This window comes from Pseudochaenichthys georgianus, chromosome 9, assembly GCF_902827115.2.
Source record: "Pseudochaenichthys georgianus chromosome 9, fPseGeo1.2, whole genome shotgun sequence".
NCBI classification, from domain to species: domain Eukaryota; kingdom Metazoa; phylum Chordata; class Actinopteri; order Perciformes; family Channichthyidae; genus Pseudochaenichthys; species Pseudochaenichthys georgianus.
Genome location: NC_047511.1, coordinates 39536736 through 39553758, shown reverse-complemented (window position 1 = coordinate 39553758; position 17023 = coordinate 39536736).

The following is a 17023-nucleotide window of genomic DNA, read 5'->3' as shown; positions in this document are numbered from 1 at the left end:
AGCAGCACTCACTCAGAGTGAGACTCTACGGCAGGGGTGGGGAACCTCCGGCCTCTGTCCGTATACGGCCCGCGAGACAATTTGGTACGGCCCTCGAGGTAATTTATAAACACACGCAAAGAATAAAAAAATGAAAGAAATCTAGACCGCAAAAAAATTAAACAAGCTAGTGCCTGTTTTTCCTGGCCAAGGTCAGGGTCCTTGAACACAACACGAGCCTAACGTGTCATCACGTGGTATATGTCTCGACTGACAGGGGTGCAGTTCTGACGGAGAGCACCAGAACGCCACTCCAGAACTTCAGAAATTGCAGTACCGATAAGTCCATACACATGCCGCAGTTTCTGCGTGTCTGTGTCTTTAGTTGAAAGCCCAGTGGCGATCTGTTCATCTGTCATACAGTCAATAACTGTGTTGTTATCATTAGCATCTGGTTAGCTAGCTATGCTAACGAATATAAGAAGCGTTGTCTACAACCAGTGAGGTAAAGGCACATCTTTATATGATCATTATAGTTATAAAAAAAACAAGAGAATAAAGTAAACAGGTATAAAATACTATATGACAGTTATTAATAAAGAATAATACAGTTTCAAAGGGGAGTGATTTGTCAAATATCCATAAATTAAAAGAAAATCTGCTGACAGTTGTGTTTGGGTGTTGAGAGATGTGTCCATAGATCTCCTAATGTTGCTCTCATAGTGCAAACAATCTTGCCAGGGGAGCATGCCCCCCGGACCCCCCTAGAGGAGGTTAGGTCCCCCCCACTTAAATCATGTTCACATGGATAGGAAACTAAATACATTTGCACACATCTTGTGTCCATATCTTTCTGTTTTGGTGGTCACGCCACACCCTGCACGTGCATGCATACGCGAGTCATGGTGAGATATCTGGATTAAGAGGTTGCTTTTTCTTTGCACAGAATGAAATGAATGGGCTGTGATTTTAGTTTTTTTAAGCAGAGGTCAATAACTTGTACGGCCCTCTGAGGATATTGTAAACATTTAAATGGCCCATTAACATCGTACAGGAGACAAATAATAGCTTGCAGCAACGTATTGAAAAAAGAACTATGAACTATAAATTAGTTCATTTTTGAAACCATGAACTTTAGTTCAACATTTTGAATTATGAACTATGAACTGAACTAGTTCATTTTAAAATGTGTGAACTGTGAACTGAACTAGTTCATGTAGAAAGTGAACTTTCCCAACACTGATAGTATGTGTATTCACTCTCTTTACTAAACGGCTTGTTGGAGCTCCTGCCCTCCCCCCCCTCCCTATGAGCCCACTGTGCTCTGATTGGTCAGCTCGCCTACTCTGTTCTGATGAGTCCACCACTGTTACAGTGGAACATCAGTGTTTATGTCTTACTATGGAACAGATCGCCACTGGGCTTTCGACTAAAGACACAGCCACATAAAAACTGCGGCATGCATGTGTACGGCTCCTTATGGGTATGCCTACTGCAATTTCTGAAGTGCCGGAGCGGCGTTTCGGTGCTCTCCGGCAGAACTACACCCCTGTCAGACGAGACATATACCACGTGATGACACATTAGGCTCGTGTTATGTTCAAGGACCCTGACCTTGGCCAGGAAAAACAATTATTTTGCGGTCTAGATTTCTTTAATTTTTTTCTTTTTTGCGTGTGTTTATAAATTACCTCGAGCTCCGTACCAAATGGTCTCGCGGTCCGTATACGGCCCGGAGGCCGGAGGTTCCCCATCACTGACATAAACTGAGACTCAGCCCCGTCTTATCAGACTGTCAGGAAGAAGGCTGCTTTCGTAAAAGACTAAAATTGAATCGTCACAAAGATGAGAACTGTGCCAATTTAGATATGTGGTATCGCCTCATTGCGTTGGTACTGTCAAAGTGTGGTGACCTAAATAGCAACTTTTAAACGGCACAAAACGGCAAATTCAATAATCCCACTTAATTCATATTAATTTATATTATGTAAGTGTTTTAGTGGTTTGATTAATTGTTGGAGCCTTTAATATTTTCATCATGTTTTTATATTACCTGTTTGCAGAGCCGGCCCGACCCATTAAGCGACATAAGCGGCCGCTTAGGGCCCCACAGCCACTAAGGGGCCCCCTCGCAAAAGAAATCTCAGTACACAGTCGCCGTGATAAGTATGTTTAATTAATTGTGTTAATATGCCTAGATTGCCTACTCTCAAAGTCATGTATTATATTATTGAGTCAATAATATAATACATTAACCGTGCTTTACCTGAACCTCATCATGACACTAGACAGGACGGCAGGATTGTAATTTCCCATGTTCAGTGAATGCAACAGAGACAAAACACCAGACCAACCAGAGAGTTGAATGGAAATAAACATCTGTCTTATTGGCTGACAGGTACCTATCCTGTGAGCTGTGACAATGTTTCAAATAAACTGTCAGTCGGACTGAGAGTTTTTGAAGATGGACATAAGAAAACATTTTCTTAAAAAAGACGACAATTCATGGTGGCTCACACAACAACCCCAGAGCCACCACTTGAGCCAGGTGAACAAGGTACTATATGTACATGTCAGTAAACATCCAAGTTATGCGAACATGTAAGCAAAGCATAAATTACAGCTACGTTGACGTTACTTTGAATCGCGGAGGTAAGCTAAACCGTTAGCAAGTAGCTATAGCTAGCCAGATATATTAAATAAACACTTTGTCATACAATCTAAATGTTATGTTTTTTAGCGTTACCTGGTGATTTCAAAGAAAGCTCTCTGGGAAATGTTGACTTACTGTTCGACATGAAGATATAAGCTACCTTACAGTAAACAGTTGATCCGGAGTCCTGTCAGTTAAAGTGTTTCATAGTTAGCTTAGCTAAGCATCAACCTAGCACTGAAATATATGGATGTTGTGTGACAGTATTTCTGTGAAAAATTCAGCTGAAATGGTGGCATAGTTGCCACTGCTTTACGTGTCAACAGCATGTTTGAACGTATTTGCAGCAGTAAATGTGGCTGTTTGGCCACTGACGTTGCCATAACAACACCTGAATTTAAATGTGCAACCTCTTTTTGTGACGGATTTTTGCAAGAAATTATAATTCTTCTGAATGATATTGACAGCTGGATTATATGTGAACATTATGAGATGGACAGCCAGAGAGAATAAATGAAAAACAGTTATGAAATACTATATGACAAAACAAGAATACAGTTTTAGTGATTTGTAAAATATCCATAAAGAAAAATCTGTATACAGTTCTGTTTCATATGGGTGTTGAGAGATGTATCCATAGATCTCTTAATTTTGCTCTCAAAGTGCACCAGATTGATGCTTTTAACTTCAATATTTAAAAAAAAAAAAAAATCCCGGGGGAGCATGCCCCCGGACCCCCCTAGAAGAGGTTAGGTCCACGGTGTTTACATGCTTATTTATACAATGTGTGCTTATGCTAACATCATAAGACAAAAGTTGGTTCCGTGTTGTGTGTAGTGAGAACGCGCTAGAGTGAGGGGGGCCCCCAAGCCAAAGCTTGCTTAGGGCCCCCAAAAGTCTAGGGCCGGCCCTGCCGGTTTGTAAACTTTGTATAATCCTTTACCTACAACTTCACATCTTAAATCCTGTCTCAAGATCCAGAGTACTTTAAACAACACAGCATCAATACTAGTTCTTGAATATGACACGAGAAATTGTAATTAAGACAGATTGTTTCACAGTGTCAGGGAGGAGGCTGCACTTTCTGTTTCAGTCCATCTCATCCAACATCACTCACTGACTGGTGGCCTTATAACGCAAAAACAACATCAGTCTATGCCTCAAGGGACCAAACTATTAGTGGGTTGTTCAAACTTAAACTGGAGCAACCACATTTCCTTTCACATTGTTGGTTTAAAACAACCAAAAACGGTGTTGAAACGGTTGCATAAGAGAGGAGTGTCGAGAAGTAGGTTAGGAGGGAATTAATTCCAGCCTGCATGTCACACCCTTAACCTGACCTTAAGAGTCTTTGCCTACGGTATCAGTGATCAGACATGATATTGGTTTGATCTCACAGATCAATCCGATGCCTTCGAAGCAGCTTGTCAACATGACTCCACTGTGACTGAATGAGGCCACTGTTAAAGGTCCCATGACATGGCCATTTCTACTGATCATAATTCCATTGTTGAGCTCTACTAGAATAGATTTCTTACATTGGTTTCTCATACAGCATCTCTGTATAGTATGTGTATTCACTCTATGTCCTAAACGGCTTGTTGGAGCTCCTGCCTCCCCCTCCCTGTGAGCCCACTGTGCTCTGATGTGTGTTTATGTGTTACAATGGCGTTTGTTAGCAACCAGAAAACGACACCATTAATGACAAACAGATGAGAATGCTGCGTGGGGTCTGGGTGCCGTGTTGGCGCCCTTTGAGGCTCGAGGAGCGGACAGCGTGAGCTGGATTACTGGTGTGGTTTCCTAGTTTCTGCGAGACACCACGGAACTCAGCTTGAGCACACACACGCACACGCACACGCACACGCACACGCACACACACACACACACACACACACACACACACACACACACACACACACACTCTGTGTGTCCGCGGAGATCTGCGGAGCCGCGGCTGAGAAAAGATAAGGCTGAGCCGCTGAGTGAGTGTGTGTGTGTGTGTGTGTGTGTGTGTGTGTGTGTGTGTGTGTGTGTGTGTGTGTGTGTGTGTGTGTGTGTGTGTGTGTGTGTGTGTGTGTGTGTGTGTGTGTGTGTGTGTGTGTGTGTGTGTGTGTGTGTGTGAGGAGCCGTTACGTCACTATGACCGTTACGTCACTATGATGACCAGGAAGGAAAAAATGAAAAAAGAGAAATCTCCAACGAGGCGTTCTGGGGCAGTACAGGCAGGTATTCTCTGTGTTAGAGTTTTACTCACTACAGGGTGTACTTTGAGGGTTTGTGACTTTGCAGACCGTTTACATGCAGAAAAAGCTACACAACACACAAGGGGACGGGTAATAACCGGAAAAGCATGACAAGTACATTTTCCTAATTGTACTTCAAAACTTTAACTTAAGTAGACTACCATTCTCCATGCAGTACTTATACTTGAAATCGAGTGTTTTTACAGTGTGGTCTTATTATTTTATTCTAGTAAAGAATCTAAATACGTTTTCCACCACTGCTTACTTTATTGTGGTGATCTGGTATTGCATGCACTGCTTGTTTAGCTGCTTGACCTACGACCCTGATTCCCCAGATATCAACAATTACTAAGATGTGCAAAGTTAAAAGTTTTCGTAACCCACAGGAATGAAAATAAGACCCAGACATATTCAAATATTTTAATGTGTTTGTTTTTGCTTCAACGGCTGTTCAAAATTCGGAAAATCATATTCATACCAACAAAAATACTCTCTCTTTTGTTTGTAGCACTTAGAAATGTTTGACTTTTTTAAGCAAATATACTTGCAAGATATTTGCTTTTTTGGGTTTTAGGTTAGAAAACATCATTTAGAAGATGAAAGTCAAATCAGTGCCAAACCAAAACAATCTGCTTTAAACATCACGGTCACAATTTATAGAATGACTTCCTGGTCCAACTCAGAACTACCATACTTGGCATTGTTGTGCATGATACATAGTTTTTCTGTGCAATTATAGAATTATTGTCGACAATTGACTTATAAAAAAGCGTTCGGATTTTTTACAACCTGTCAGATACAACCTGTCAGTTGCTGTGATTGTTTTTGGTGACTTAAAATGTTACTACAACTGAGGGAAATTGTGACACAAAATACCAAGCAGCATTGCAACAAAATAAATGTCATACTTTAAATCCAATCCATGCGAGTCTTATGGTTTCTTTAGAGGCGGCACACAAAGGTGACTGCTGACTTTTCTCCAACGCTTGAAGCACTGAGTAAATTCTCATAAAACAGAAGCAAGTGGCTTTGTTTGAATAAAAAACCTTAGTGTGTGTTGTTGTATTGTGGAAAAGCTATTACTTGAAAGTTGGCTCTGGACCCCAGAGTATGTCTCCATATTTTAAAGCCATTTTCATCAACAACAGATAAGACTGATCCAAAGAAACACTTACTCTCTTTTGCAAAAGTATGGTTGAAAATAACTGGAGGGATCTTGTTTCTGCTTCTGACCCAATTCAATAAATCTCTGTCTCAAACTATTAACTTATGCGTTTGTTTTTCCTTGGCCGTGGTGGGCCATACATCACAGTACCAGATGAGTAGGTAAGTGGGTGACAATTGTGATAAATACTCTTCCGATAAATCATTAGTTGAAGGCATTGTCAGGCTGGGGAAGGATTAAAGAAGTATGAGATTGGGCAGAGTGTCCAGAGTTACCGGAGTCACCACAGGAGCTAAAGTACACTTCTCCTCAAGAGTCAAAACTCATTCCCCCCTGTTGTATCTGCTGCTTCTAACCCACGGGATCAACACAGCCTCACATCAGTAATGTTATCCCAGGTCGAAACCCAACATTGTCTGCTTCAGGTGCTGACAGCATAAAGAACATGGTCGGCTTCACTTCTTCCAGAGACAACATCACATAAACAGGGCAATTCAGTGCCCTCAAAAACACAATGTCCTGATACAATCAGTAATGTCTAATGCATCCTATCATGATGCTGCCAATTATCACGAGAGAAGAGGCCGGGGTTTCAGCTGCACGGTGCTGGCAGTGGGCCAATATGTCACCGTCCGTAACAGCTCTGTGTTGAAGATCCATTAATGTGATGAAATCCCAAGGGGCTCTCAGACTCTCTGGAGAGATGTAATCATATTTAAATAACCTACCTTTGCAGACCCAAAGGCATTGTGCTGATACATTAAACAATGTAATACACATACACACATGGATCTTCACTTTATCTTCTGTGAGAAATGGATGTCAGGGGGGAAGAGTTGTTGAGTGTTAATCATAAGCAGCAGTCGTTTTGATGGTTTAATGTTCAAAATGTCAAAGCGAAACAAAGATCATCCGTGACGGCAGAGCAGCTTGCACAGCTACAGTACATTTATTTCACATTAGATATGGGTATAATACAATAATGCATTCCTTGCATGAACTAAAGTGAACTAAGTTAATGCAAAATGTATGGAACGAAGATCTGATTCGACCAGGAAGGATGCATTCGGAGCAAGTATGAGAATACTCAGATAGAATATTAGCAGAAAGTGTTTCAATGAAATGGACCTATTGTGCTTTTTGGGGTTTTCCCTTTCTTGTAGTGTGTTATATAGTTGGTCTCCAAAATGTAAAACATCACTATGTAACACTTGCACTTCTATTGACTAGCGCTCTGACCGACACATTGTACATGATAGGCTCAGAGGCGGGACATCTTTAAGTGGTTGACCAATCACAACAGAGCCGGCCAGCTAACCAATCAAAGCAGGCTGAGCTCTGGTCTGCAGCACAGGCAGTATGAGAAAAATAAAGAGCTTTTGAACATTTAAGCATGTGAACATGTCACAGTAGAGACACGAGATACAAATATGAACCTGAAAATGAGGTTAAGCCTAAACACATTGTTTTCACATGCTTTCTATTCCCTGGTGTTGTGCAAGCTGTGAAATTGTAATCAATTACTGTTCTCGCAACAACAATACAAGTTAATAAAACCTAATGTGGACTCATTTCCCAAGCCTCTTTTTTTGGCATATACCAGCAACACAAGAACATTTTGACTTGTTTATCAACTGCCTCTCGGTCCTCAGGTCCTGATGTACTGAGTCAGAAAACTTTAACTGGATTTCATTGCGGCCGCACTGTGTCAGGGACTTGCCCGGAGAATGGTCATGGGGAGCGCAGCATGAGGGCCTGAGAACAAGACTGGAATGTAAATGTCCCAATTTACAAAGACACGAGGCATTATGTCAACTGTATTGCTGAGCTTGAAATAGTCCCCACGGGAACTTTAAATAAATATATAGATATAAGCAACTATCTCTTGTTTTTGTATTTACACCATATACCTAACGTCTGTAGGGAACTAGGCTTTGAATGCTATAATTGTGCCATTGATTTCCATTGGTCCAAGCAAAGTTCCCACAAACTCCCACTGGCAATGACTCTCCATGGGTATGTGTGTGTATGTGTGCGTGTGTGTGTGTGTGAATTAGTCATGCTGGCATAAGGAAACCCAGACATGTCCAAGTTCACAATGGTCTCATGTACACCCCTCCCTTCACTCCCACCATCCCTTACCCAAGTCCTCATTTCCCGTTGCATCCTCCAGTAAAAACAGGCATGTTATCTCCTGGATTGCTGATAATGCCAGCTGCATAAATGCAGCACTGTTTGTTCAGCCATTATAGACTAATTTCACCCGAAAAGCCTCTTTTCTTTGACGCCACTATCAGAGTAAAGAGTATTACTAAAGTTTAAAAACAGACCTGTCTTTCTTGAAATCTATCTGGGCTGCTTAATCACCAACATCAGAGTTACAGCATATTTGTGTTGTTGCATAATTCATATACTGATAAGGAAACAACACTGTGGTATGTCATGATGTCCAATCAGCTCAGATGTATTCATGCTGATTCATCTTCTGCCTCCACGGTGATTGGAAAACAAACAGCTGCAGGTGGATGCGAGGTGAAAGGTTGAATGCCGGTTTATCAGATCTGGATTTGAAAGCCTGAAGGAATCTGATCATCTGATGCAACGTGTCTGGAATTACAAACAGCAAGACTAAAGCAACATACCATCCTTCAGATTCAGGTCACTCCCTAAAGCCCGGGAGAGGCGATGCAGAGAGGACAGAAACAATACGATGTTTGAGTGGGGAGAGGCTTGTACTCAGACAACACGCACAACTACAGCTGTTTCCTTTATTTATTTTGTACAGCCTGATCAAAGACTGGCTATTTCTGCTGACCCAGTTATTGTGGACAGAATGTCTGCTTTTACTACAGCTTAAAGTGGACCTATTATGCTATATTTGAAAAATATATTGTAGGGCCATACCTATATAAAACAGGTCTGTGAAGTTTTTTGCTTACAATACCAAACAGATCACCCATTGTAGCCATGCCTCATACTGCTCATACCCCTCTATTCCAGCCCTGTTCCAAAAAGGCTGATTCTTCTTTAAATGGAACGGCTGCTGCTAGCCACGCCCCTTTGTAGCATCATGCAGCTTTCCCCTGCTAAGAGAGTTTTCTACCGGGAGAAACTCAGCTAAACGCTGCGGTGATTAAATGCCATATTATGCTCCAAACCACTTCAAGCATTATTTCTGAAACAGTATGGAGCTCAAACCTTTCTCTCTCGCAGGGTTTACCACAAGGACGTTACACATATTCTCTCCAGTAGCCTACAGCGTTAGCTCCATGGTTAGCTGAGTGTTAGCATGCTTGCTAATGTAAACACACAGCATAATACTCCCAAAACACGCTGTGCATTGTTTCTGATAGCTTGACATGTTCTTTCTTCCTGTTAAGCCCTGAGCCCTTTTTTCAGGTCTCAGGCTCGAAAATGACATTCCCAGAACAAATGACCATATCTTCCCTTCTAAAAGGGTTACATTAATAATCTTTTTTCTCAAAGCAAGGTTACACCTGTGAGTTGGATGTAGAAGTGTCAGAATCAATATACATGTTTTTATTTTAAAGTAAATTCAGATTGAACACAGTAAAAACAATTAAATTATTGTGTCCGTCCAAAAACAAATAATTACTTATAGTGAAAACCACCCTTGAATGATGGGATGGTACTGACTAAAAGCTTTAGGAATCCAAACTACAACATATAATAAGTACCCTGTATCAAGATTGATGCAAAACAAGTGACATTTGACCTTTTAAGAGAGATTTAGCACACAAAAAAACACTTCTGGGGTCATTTGGGTGGATTTGACCTATCTCTGGCCCCCCTTGCTAGATTTTGCTGATTGACATCTCTTTCTAACTGTCAGAGCCAATGGAATCGAGGGGAACTCCCACATAATGTGTGTGTGTGTGTGTGTGTGTGTGTGTGTGTGTGTGTGTGTGTGTGTGTGTGTGTGTGTGTGTGTGTGTGTGTGTGTGTGTGTGTGTGTGTGTGTGTGTGTGTGTGTGTGTGTGTGTGTGTGTGTGTGTGTGTGTGTGTGTGTGTGTGTGTGTGTGAGACTACCGCATAGCCAAGACCGGAAGCTGCGATAACTCTGGTGGCTACCATTAGCAGCTAACTTTTACTCTCCGATTTTTACATAAAAATGGAATTATGGATTATAGAAAAAAAAATGATGACACAGAAACATTATCAACCTATGGATTAACCGATTTAGCCGCGTTTTTTCTCGTTTTAATGCCATTGAACAAGTCTTTTTATCAGATTGACAGCTACGGTGAGACGATCTCCCGTAAAAGCTCCATAAAGGTACGTGTTGTGATGTCTGTGTTTGCTTCTCCTGCCGCGAGTTCGGATCACTCAGTGATGATACTATACCTAAATAATCTGTGGAACCTCAGCTTTAATCGGATATCTTGTATGTGCAGCTACGATAAGTAATAAGGGTATCTTTTATCTTGAGTTCTGTGCCAAAGTGCGTTAGCATTTTTCGTTCAGGGGTCATTTAGATGCTTCTTATGAGACTTGTGGTTTGTTTTGGTAAAAATGGTTTGTATCGTCAGTTAGCTGAGATTATTCCCGTTAATCTGGTATAACATATTAATAGGTTCTTATATAATAAGATCCCCTGAGACACAGTGTTGTGAAAAAAAAGGACCCGCCGAGGGGGACCTTGGGGCTTAACAGGTTTTTAAGTGTTTACGGCTAGAACAGTGCCATTATATGTATTATATATACCAACTTTACTCTAAGTGCCTCCTGCAGACATCCTGCTGAATACACAGACTGTGCTGCCCCTTTAAGAGGGCCTGCAAAGGGTTTTGGGTTTTGCACTGTGTCCATAAATGCTTGCCGTAGTTTCCTGTTTCTGTCTGTCTGTGGAGCCCATGGGTTGTTTCCTGTCAACAAAGTCCTTGCTCAAATCCTAGGGTCTTTATGTCTGTAAGTACCATTCCATATATTGTCTGTGTATACTTAGTTGCACATTTAAATTGATTATATGCAAACATGTAGAACAATGAATGATGCTAAACTTGTTAGCCGGTGAGCAGCAGTTGAAATGTTTGTAGCGTTTATGCTAACATGTACTCTGCTGTTTAGTCTTGTTTATCTGTATTTAATGCTTAATGTGACAACGTCTCGTGACTGTGTATTTTGTTTGTATTTCAGTTTTACAAAAATGGAAATGGAAATGGAAATTAATCAGTAAACATCCTAAACTGACCTGCTGTCTCCTGGGTGTTTATTCCTGATCCTGTTAAATTATCTGCCAAGCCTGCAATTCCAAAATATTCTTGCAAGGGCAGAATACAGACACACAGCTGCGACTGTATACAGAGACGATAGGTTGGGACGTGTCACGTCGGCCGGAAGTCGCCAATGACGTAATAGGAGCGAAGATTATGGATCTGCTTGTTAGCACCCCCCTTTTTTTATGTGGGTATGGAGGAAAAGAGAGAGGGTTTTGTTTTCTGATACTTTGTGAGTTCCCTGACACACCGGGGACACATATTTATGTATAAAAGACATTAAAAAGTGCATTTTGCAAAATAGGTCTCCTTTAAGTTAACATGAATATGTTGTTAGATGAGCTGACATCACGTTTGCACCATGAATACAAGTCTTTGAATTACTTTTCTGAAATAAATCCAAATAATGTCGGCATGTCACTCAGATTGAAGAGTGGTCATCCACATCCATCGCAGGGTGATGCCGGGCCACTGAAGTCAACATGCCAATGTGTCCTTGGGCAAGATAATTAACCCTGAACTGCTCCCAAACGCACGGCCAACGATGTGTGTATGAATTGTATTACTCCTCACGACAGAAAATGCTTTCAGTCGTCGCAAAAAGGCTATTTAAAGGGGCCCTATAATGTTCCTATTGGTACTTTGTGCCTCTACTGTGACATGCCTCCATGCTTTAATGTTCAAAAAGGTCTTTATTTTTATGCTGCAGCACCTCTTTTCACCCTCTGTCTGGAACCAGAGCCCAGACTGCTCTGATTGGTTAGCTGGCCGGCTCTGTTGTGATTGAGCAACTGCTTAGAGATGTCCCGCCTCTTAGCCTATCACATACAATGCGTTGGAGCACAAGCCAATAGAAGCGTGGGTTCTACATAGTGATGTCACTATGTTACGGAAATAAACAAAGGAGACCAATGGAGGCTTTTCATGCAGAGGGGGGAGAGTGGGAGAGAAACTAACTTTGGGATTTTAGCCTTTGCAGACCATTTACATCAGGGGGGTCAAACTCAATTTCATCACGGGCCACATTCACATTATGGTTGCACTCAAAAGGGCCGGTTGTAACTTTAAGACTATATAAAAATATAAATATTTAATATATATAAAGTAATGTATTACATTATTGCCTCTGCATTGGATTATTATCGGATAGGGTCATAACTTCATATTTAACTCGGTCTGAAAGCAGAAATCTAGGGAAAATAATTGCAAGTCTCTTCAGTGAGAACGTCACAAAATGATTTAAAAAGACATTTTGAAGAAAAATATTCAAATCTGAGAAAAAAAGTCAAATTTGAGATGCATTGTGGGACATGTAGTTTATGGGCAACGTGCTTCTGTAAATCGCCATGTAACCGTATAACAAACATATTATATTCTTTGCAAGCTCTTGTGGGGCCACATGAAATGAAGTCGCGGGCCGGATTTGGCCCCCGGGCCTTGAGTTTGACACCCCTGATTTACATGCACAAAAACCATTATAACAAACCACAGGAAAGTGAAAACCAAACAAGCACAATAGGGCCTCTTTAAATGCAGTCCATTTATAGTAGTTATGATGATCTGTCAAAGCATTCAGATGGAACAGAATGCCAGCTTCATCACTCTTCAACTCTCTTATCAGGATGGCACCGAAAGGCGAGACATAAGCTATGCAAAACAAGTCAATCTCTCCTTTATGTGGCTTGCATGAACAGTGAAACACTTTTCTTCGTAGCGGATGAAAAGCTGTTGATTGGAAAGCTTCAGGGTCAAAGCCTGGTGAGTTGCAATCTTGCCACCTGGGCTCGACCTGCACCACAGATGGAGGTAGAGTTTACACAGCACACACACGACAGCGTCATTCAACACACCCGCATGCGGCACTGGAAACTTCCCTTGTGCCACGATCGCATCGAGGGTTAAAAAAAGCTCAATAGGGAAACTTGATTCACCACGGCTCTTGAAATTGTCCATGACACAGTTTGAGAGTGTGCACCTGTTAAGAATAAACACTGAGTGGGTTCATTCAGAAGTGTGGTATCTGTTACATGTATTTAAAAAAAAATGATGTTCAAACGTATTTAGATACACATCAACAGAGCAACTCTGTTTGTGACGTGTGATAAGATTTGATGGAGACAGTGTGCAATCTAGAGTCAGATCTAATGTGTGCCTGGTAAACATGTTGACATCGGGCTCTTCTTATTCTTCTTCTGCTTAAGGTCAGAGAACAGAGTCGTGCAGGAATGAGTCCTAAAACCGGAGAATGAGATCATATCCGCTTACCTTGTCTCAGAGTCATTGCTTTTTTTAAACATGTTATTTTGTAGATGTCAAAAAATACCCCACTTGAGAATGTCCAAAGCTGCTATGTTTGTTAAAAACAGCGATTGCTAACACAGGACTACATGAGACTACTAAACGTCATCATGCAGAACATTAGCTGCCTTTGCAGTGGTGGTCATTCCCAGCCACGAGACCCTGTTGAAGTTTGTTCATAACCTTACATTAGTTTTTTTATTTCTGCCGATTGCATTTACACACATTAAAATAATCAAAAGAGTGTGATTGTAGGACGAATCCAAATGAACAAAATGTGTTGGTATCATAAACATGTGTTTGCCACAGGAACAATGTAATGCTTACTTCTGGGTAGGCCAATTCAACTACATGTTAACAATAAAGTGAACACCCAATCCTACCTCGAACGTATCAAATTGTGTTTAGCCTGATGCTTGGATAGCTCTCATCAGACATCTCTCGTTGAGGGGGGGGGGGGGGGGGGAGAGACAATCAACCCAGGAAGCCTCTAACTCGAGAAGGAAGCATGATTTCACTCTTAGATAAATGAGGAATTCAATTAGAAGACTCTCTGTGAGAACTCTGAAAAGAGGATGACGGCCGAAACAGCAGTGAAGCAAGAAGCGGATTAAATGAACATGTTTAATTGCTATGTACAATTAATATAATCGAAAACTGTCTGTAGATTTAGCAGGCTTTAATAGACATATATACACTGAAGTAACTCCAATGCAATGCATAGACTCTGAAAGCTCTCTTGTGTTCCCATGGCTCACTGTATACGCCTGCATTAACTTTCTCCACGCAAGTGAAAAGAGTGGGTGTTAAAAATATGCATAAGAAATCACTGAAGCGTTCTTAATCAACTTTTTATTAGTGTTGTTAACGCCAGCTGAGCTGAACTAATCTCTTCAGTGCGCTCCCACAAAAACATTAGCTCACAGGCTTTATTACCAACTCTATTAGGCTAAGTGGGTCATGACCAGGGACGTGCACAGGTCCGGCTAATGTTGCCCGGGCAACAGCCCATTTGCCCTTTTTGGCTGACCTGCCCCTCTGGATAGAGCGAGAGTTTTGTTATTGTTTCTATTGTGGCCGAATCAACATGATAAGCCCACAATTAGTATTGTAGCGTCTCGCTGCAGGAAACACACCTTGTCAGCGCTGTCATCTGCCCCCAGTCACGTGACTTTGTTTACAATCTGACAGCTGGAAGTAAAGGAAGACACCAGACACCACTTTGGTTGCCTGTTATAAATACCTTGGTATCTGGCTTGATGATTGCCTCTCTTTTAAACGTCAGGTCGATAATCTGCTTAAAAAGCTGAGGTTGAGGCTAGGTTTCTTTTTCAGAAACAATTCCTGTTCCTCACTTGAGGCCAGGAAAAGGCTCTGTGACCTTTTTACCTGTGCTGGACTATGGTGATCTGATGTATATGAATGCACCTGCCCAGACCTGCACAAGTTAGATGCCGCCTATCACAGTGCACTGAGATTTGTTACTAACTGTAAAGCACTCACTCATCACTGTACCTGTATGCCAGGGCAGGTTAGCCTTCACTAACTGTACGGAGGCTCAGTCACTGGTACATGTTCATCTATAAAGCCCTGTTGGGCAAACTCCCATATTACATCTGCTCTCTGATCACACGGAGAGTTGCAGGTAGCTATTGCCTGAGATCTCATGCTGTGGTTTTGTTACATGTGCCAAGTGCTAGGAGGATTGATTTAGGTAAGAAAGCTTTTATGTGCGCAGCTCCTCTTGCTTGGAACAGTCTTCAAAAATATTTGAAACTGAGCAAATTGGTTCCGCTGCATGTTTTTTTAAAGCTTGGATAGGGGCAATGCTATTTGATACTGTTGGTCAATGCCGATAGGTATGTAAATGTAGCCCTGTAAATGTGATGTATGATGTCCTTGATTGTTTTCTGTTGTTTTCTGTTTCATGTTGTAACCTACTTACTGCAGGTCTCCCTTGAAAAAGAGATTGATGATCTCGATGGGACCACCTGGTTAAATAAAGGTTTGGAGAAAAAAATAGGAAAGCCCTCCGGCCTCATATGGCTATGGTGATCATACCATGTGCCTGCATGGCTTTGGTGGCCAATCCCCAGGTCAATCTGTCCCCGGAAATGTTCCCGTTTTTAAATAGGCTTATATTGATTTTGAGTTTTGTCATGCCAGTTAGAGTAAAGGGGAGAAACCAGGGGACTTAACTTCCTCTGACAACCGTCGTTTTATTACAAAAAAACACCTAAATATACTGGCTATTAGTGCTTCTGTCTTTCTTGTTCGTATTCATCTGTAAACTCCCTACAACAGGGCAGCTCGCTCTCTTCTCTTGATCGTCCCTCTTCACACAACGGTTGAACAGTTCAATGTCCCGCTTCATTGTAGGATTCTAGGCCATGTCCCTCTACCACTTAGTTTGACCATCTTCTGTTAATTAAGTTGAATGGAATACTAAAGAAATAAGTAATTAGATTACCTTACCGTTACCTGCGCTCAGAAAGTAATGATAAGAATAAGAATAATGCGTATTGAACCGGTTTTAATTAATTAATTAAATAATTAAGTCATTAGTGAGTTTTATTTAAGGTAGCCTAATTAGTTTGAAGCCATATTTATCAGTAAGTTGTTTGCACAATAGCAGCTACAATGGTCAAACTAACATTAAAACAGAATTGTCCCCATTGGTTCTTTACCTATAGGTTTACTAACATTAGATATTTAAGTGAGTAATGGACCGCAAAAAAAAAATGTGCCTGAATAACGAATTTAGCAGTTGGACATAAAAGTCCAACTGAGTGTCACTTGCACTGACAGTGTTGCGTTTTTATGGGGGGGGGGGGGGCTGCCCTTTTTCCAGTTTAGAGCAATAGCCCCTCCAAATGTCTGTGCACGTCCCTGGTTCTGACAATAGGATATCAGATAACTTTATTGGATTTAAAGCTCCCATGTCATGCTTTTCTGGTTATTACCCGTCCCCTTGTGTGTTATGTTACACCCTGTAGCGAGTTAAAAAGTAAAACTCTAACACAGAAAAGACCTGTCTATGCTGCTGCCCCAGAACGCCTCGTTGGAGATATCTCTTTTCCATTTGTTTCTTGGAACCAAACCAAACTGAAATAGACCAATCCGCGGAGCTCCTCACAGGCGTCACTATCAAACGCAGTGGGGAGACCTTTAGCGTACATTTTCAACTAACAGGGAGTCCCATTGACTTGCATAGAGCTCCCTGGTTGGTAATAGACGATTTGGGATCGCGGAGAAATGCTCACAGCGTTTATAAACCTTTTTCTTACTCAATATCAAGCCACACTTATTGTTTTTACTTCAGCTGTGAGTGTTTGTGTGTGCTCAGGATGAGTTTCGCTTGTTCTCGCTTATCGCCGACCCGAACCACACCAGTAAGCCAGGTCACTGAGTAGCGAGCCTCCGGAACGTCCCGGCCAATCAGAGC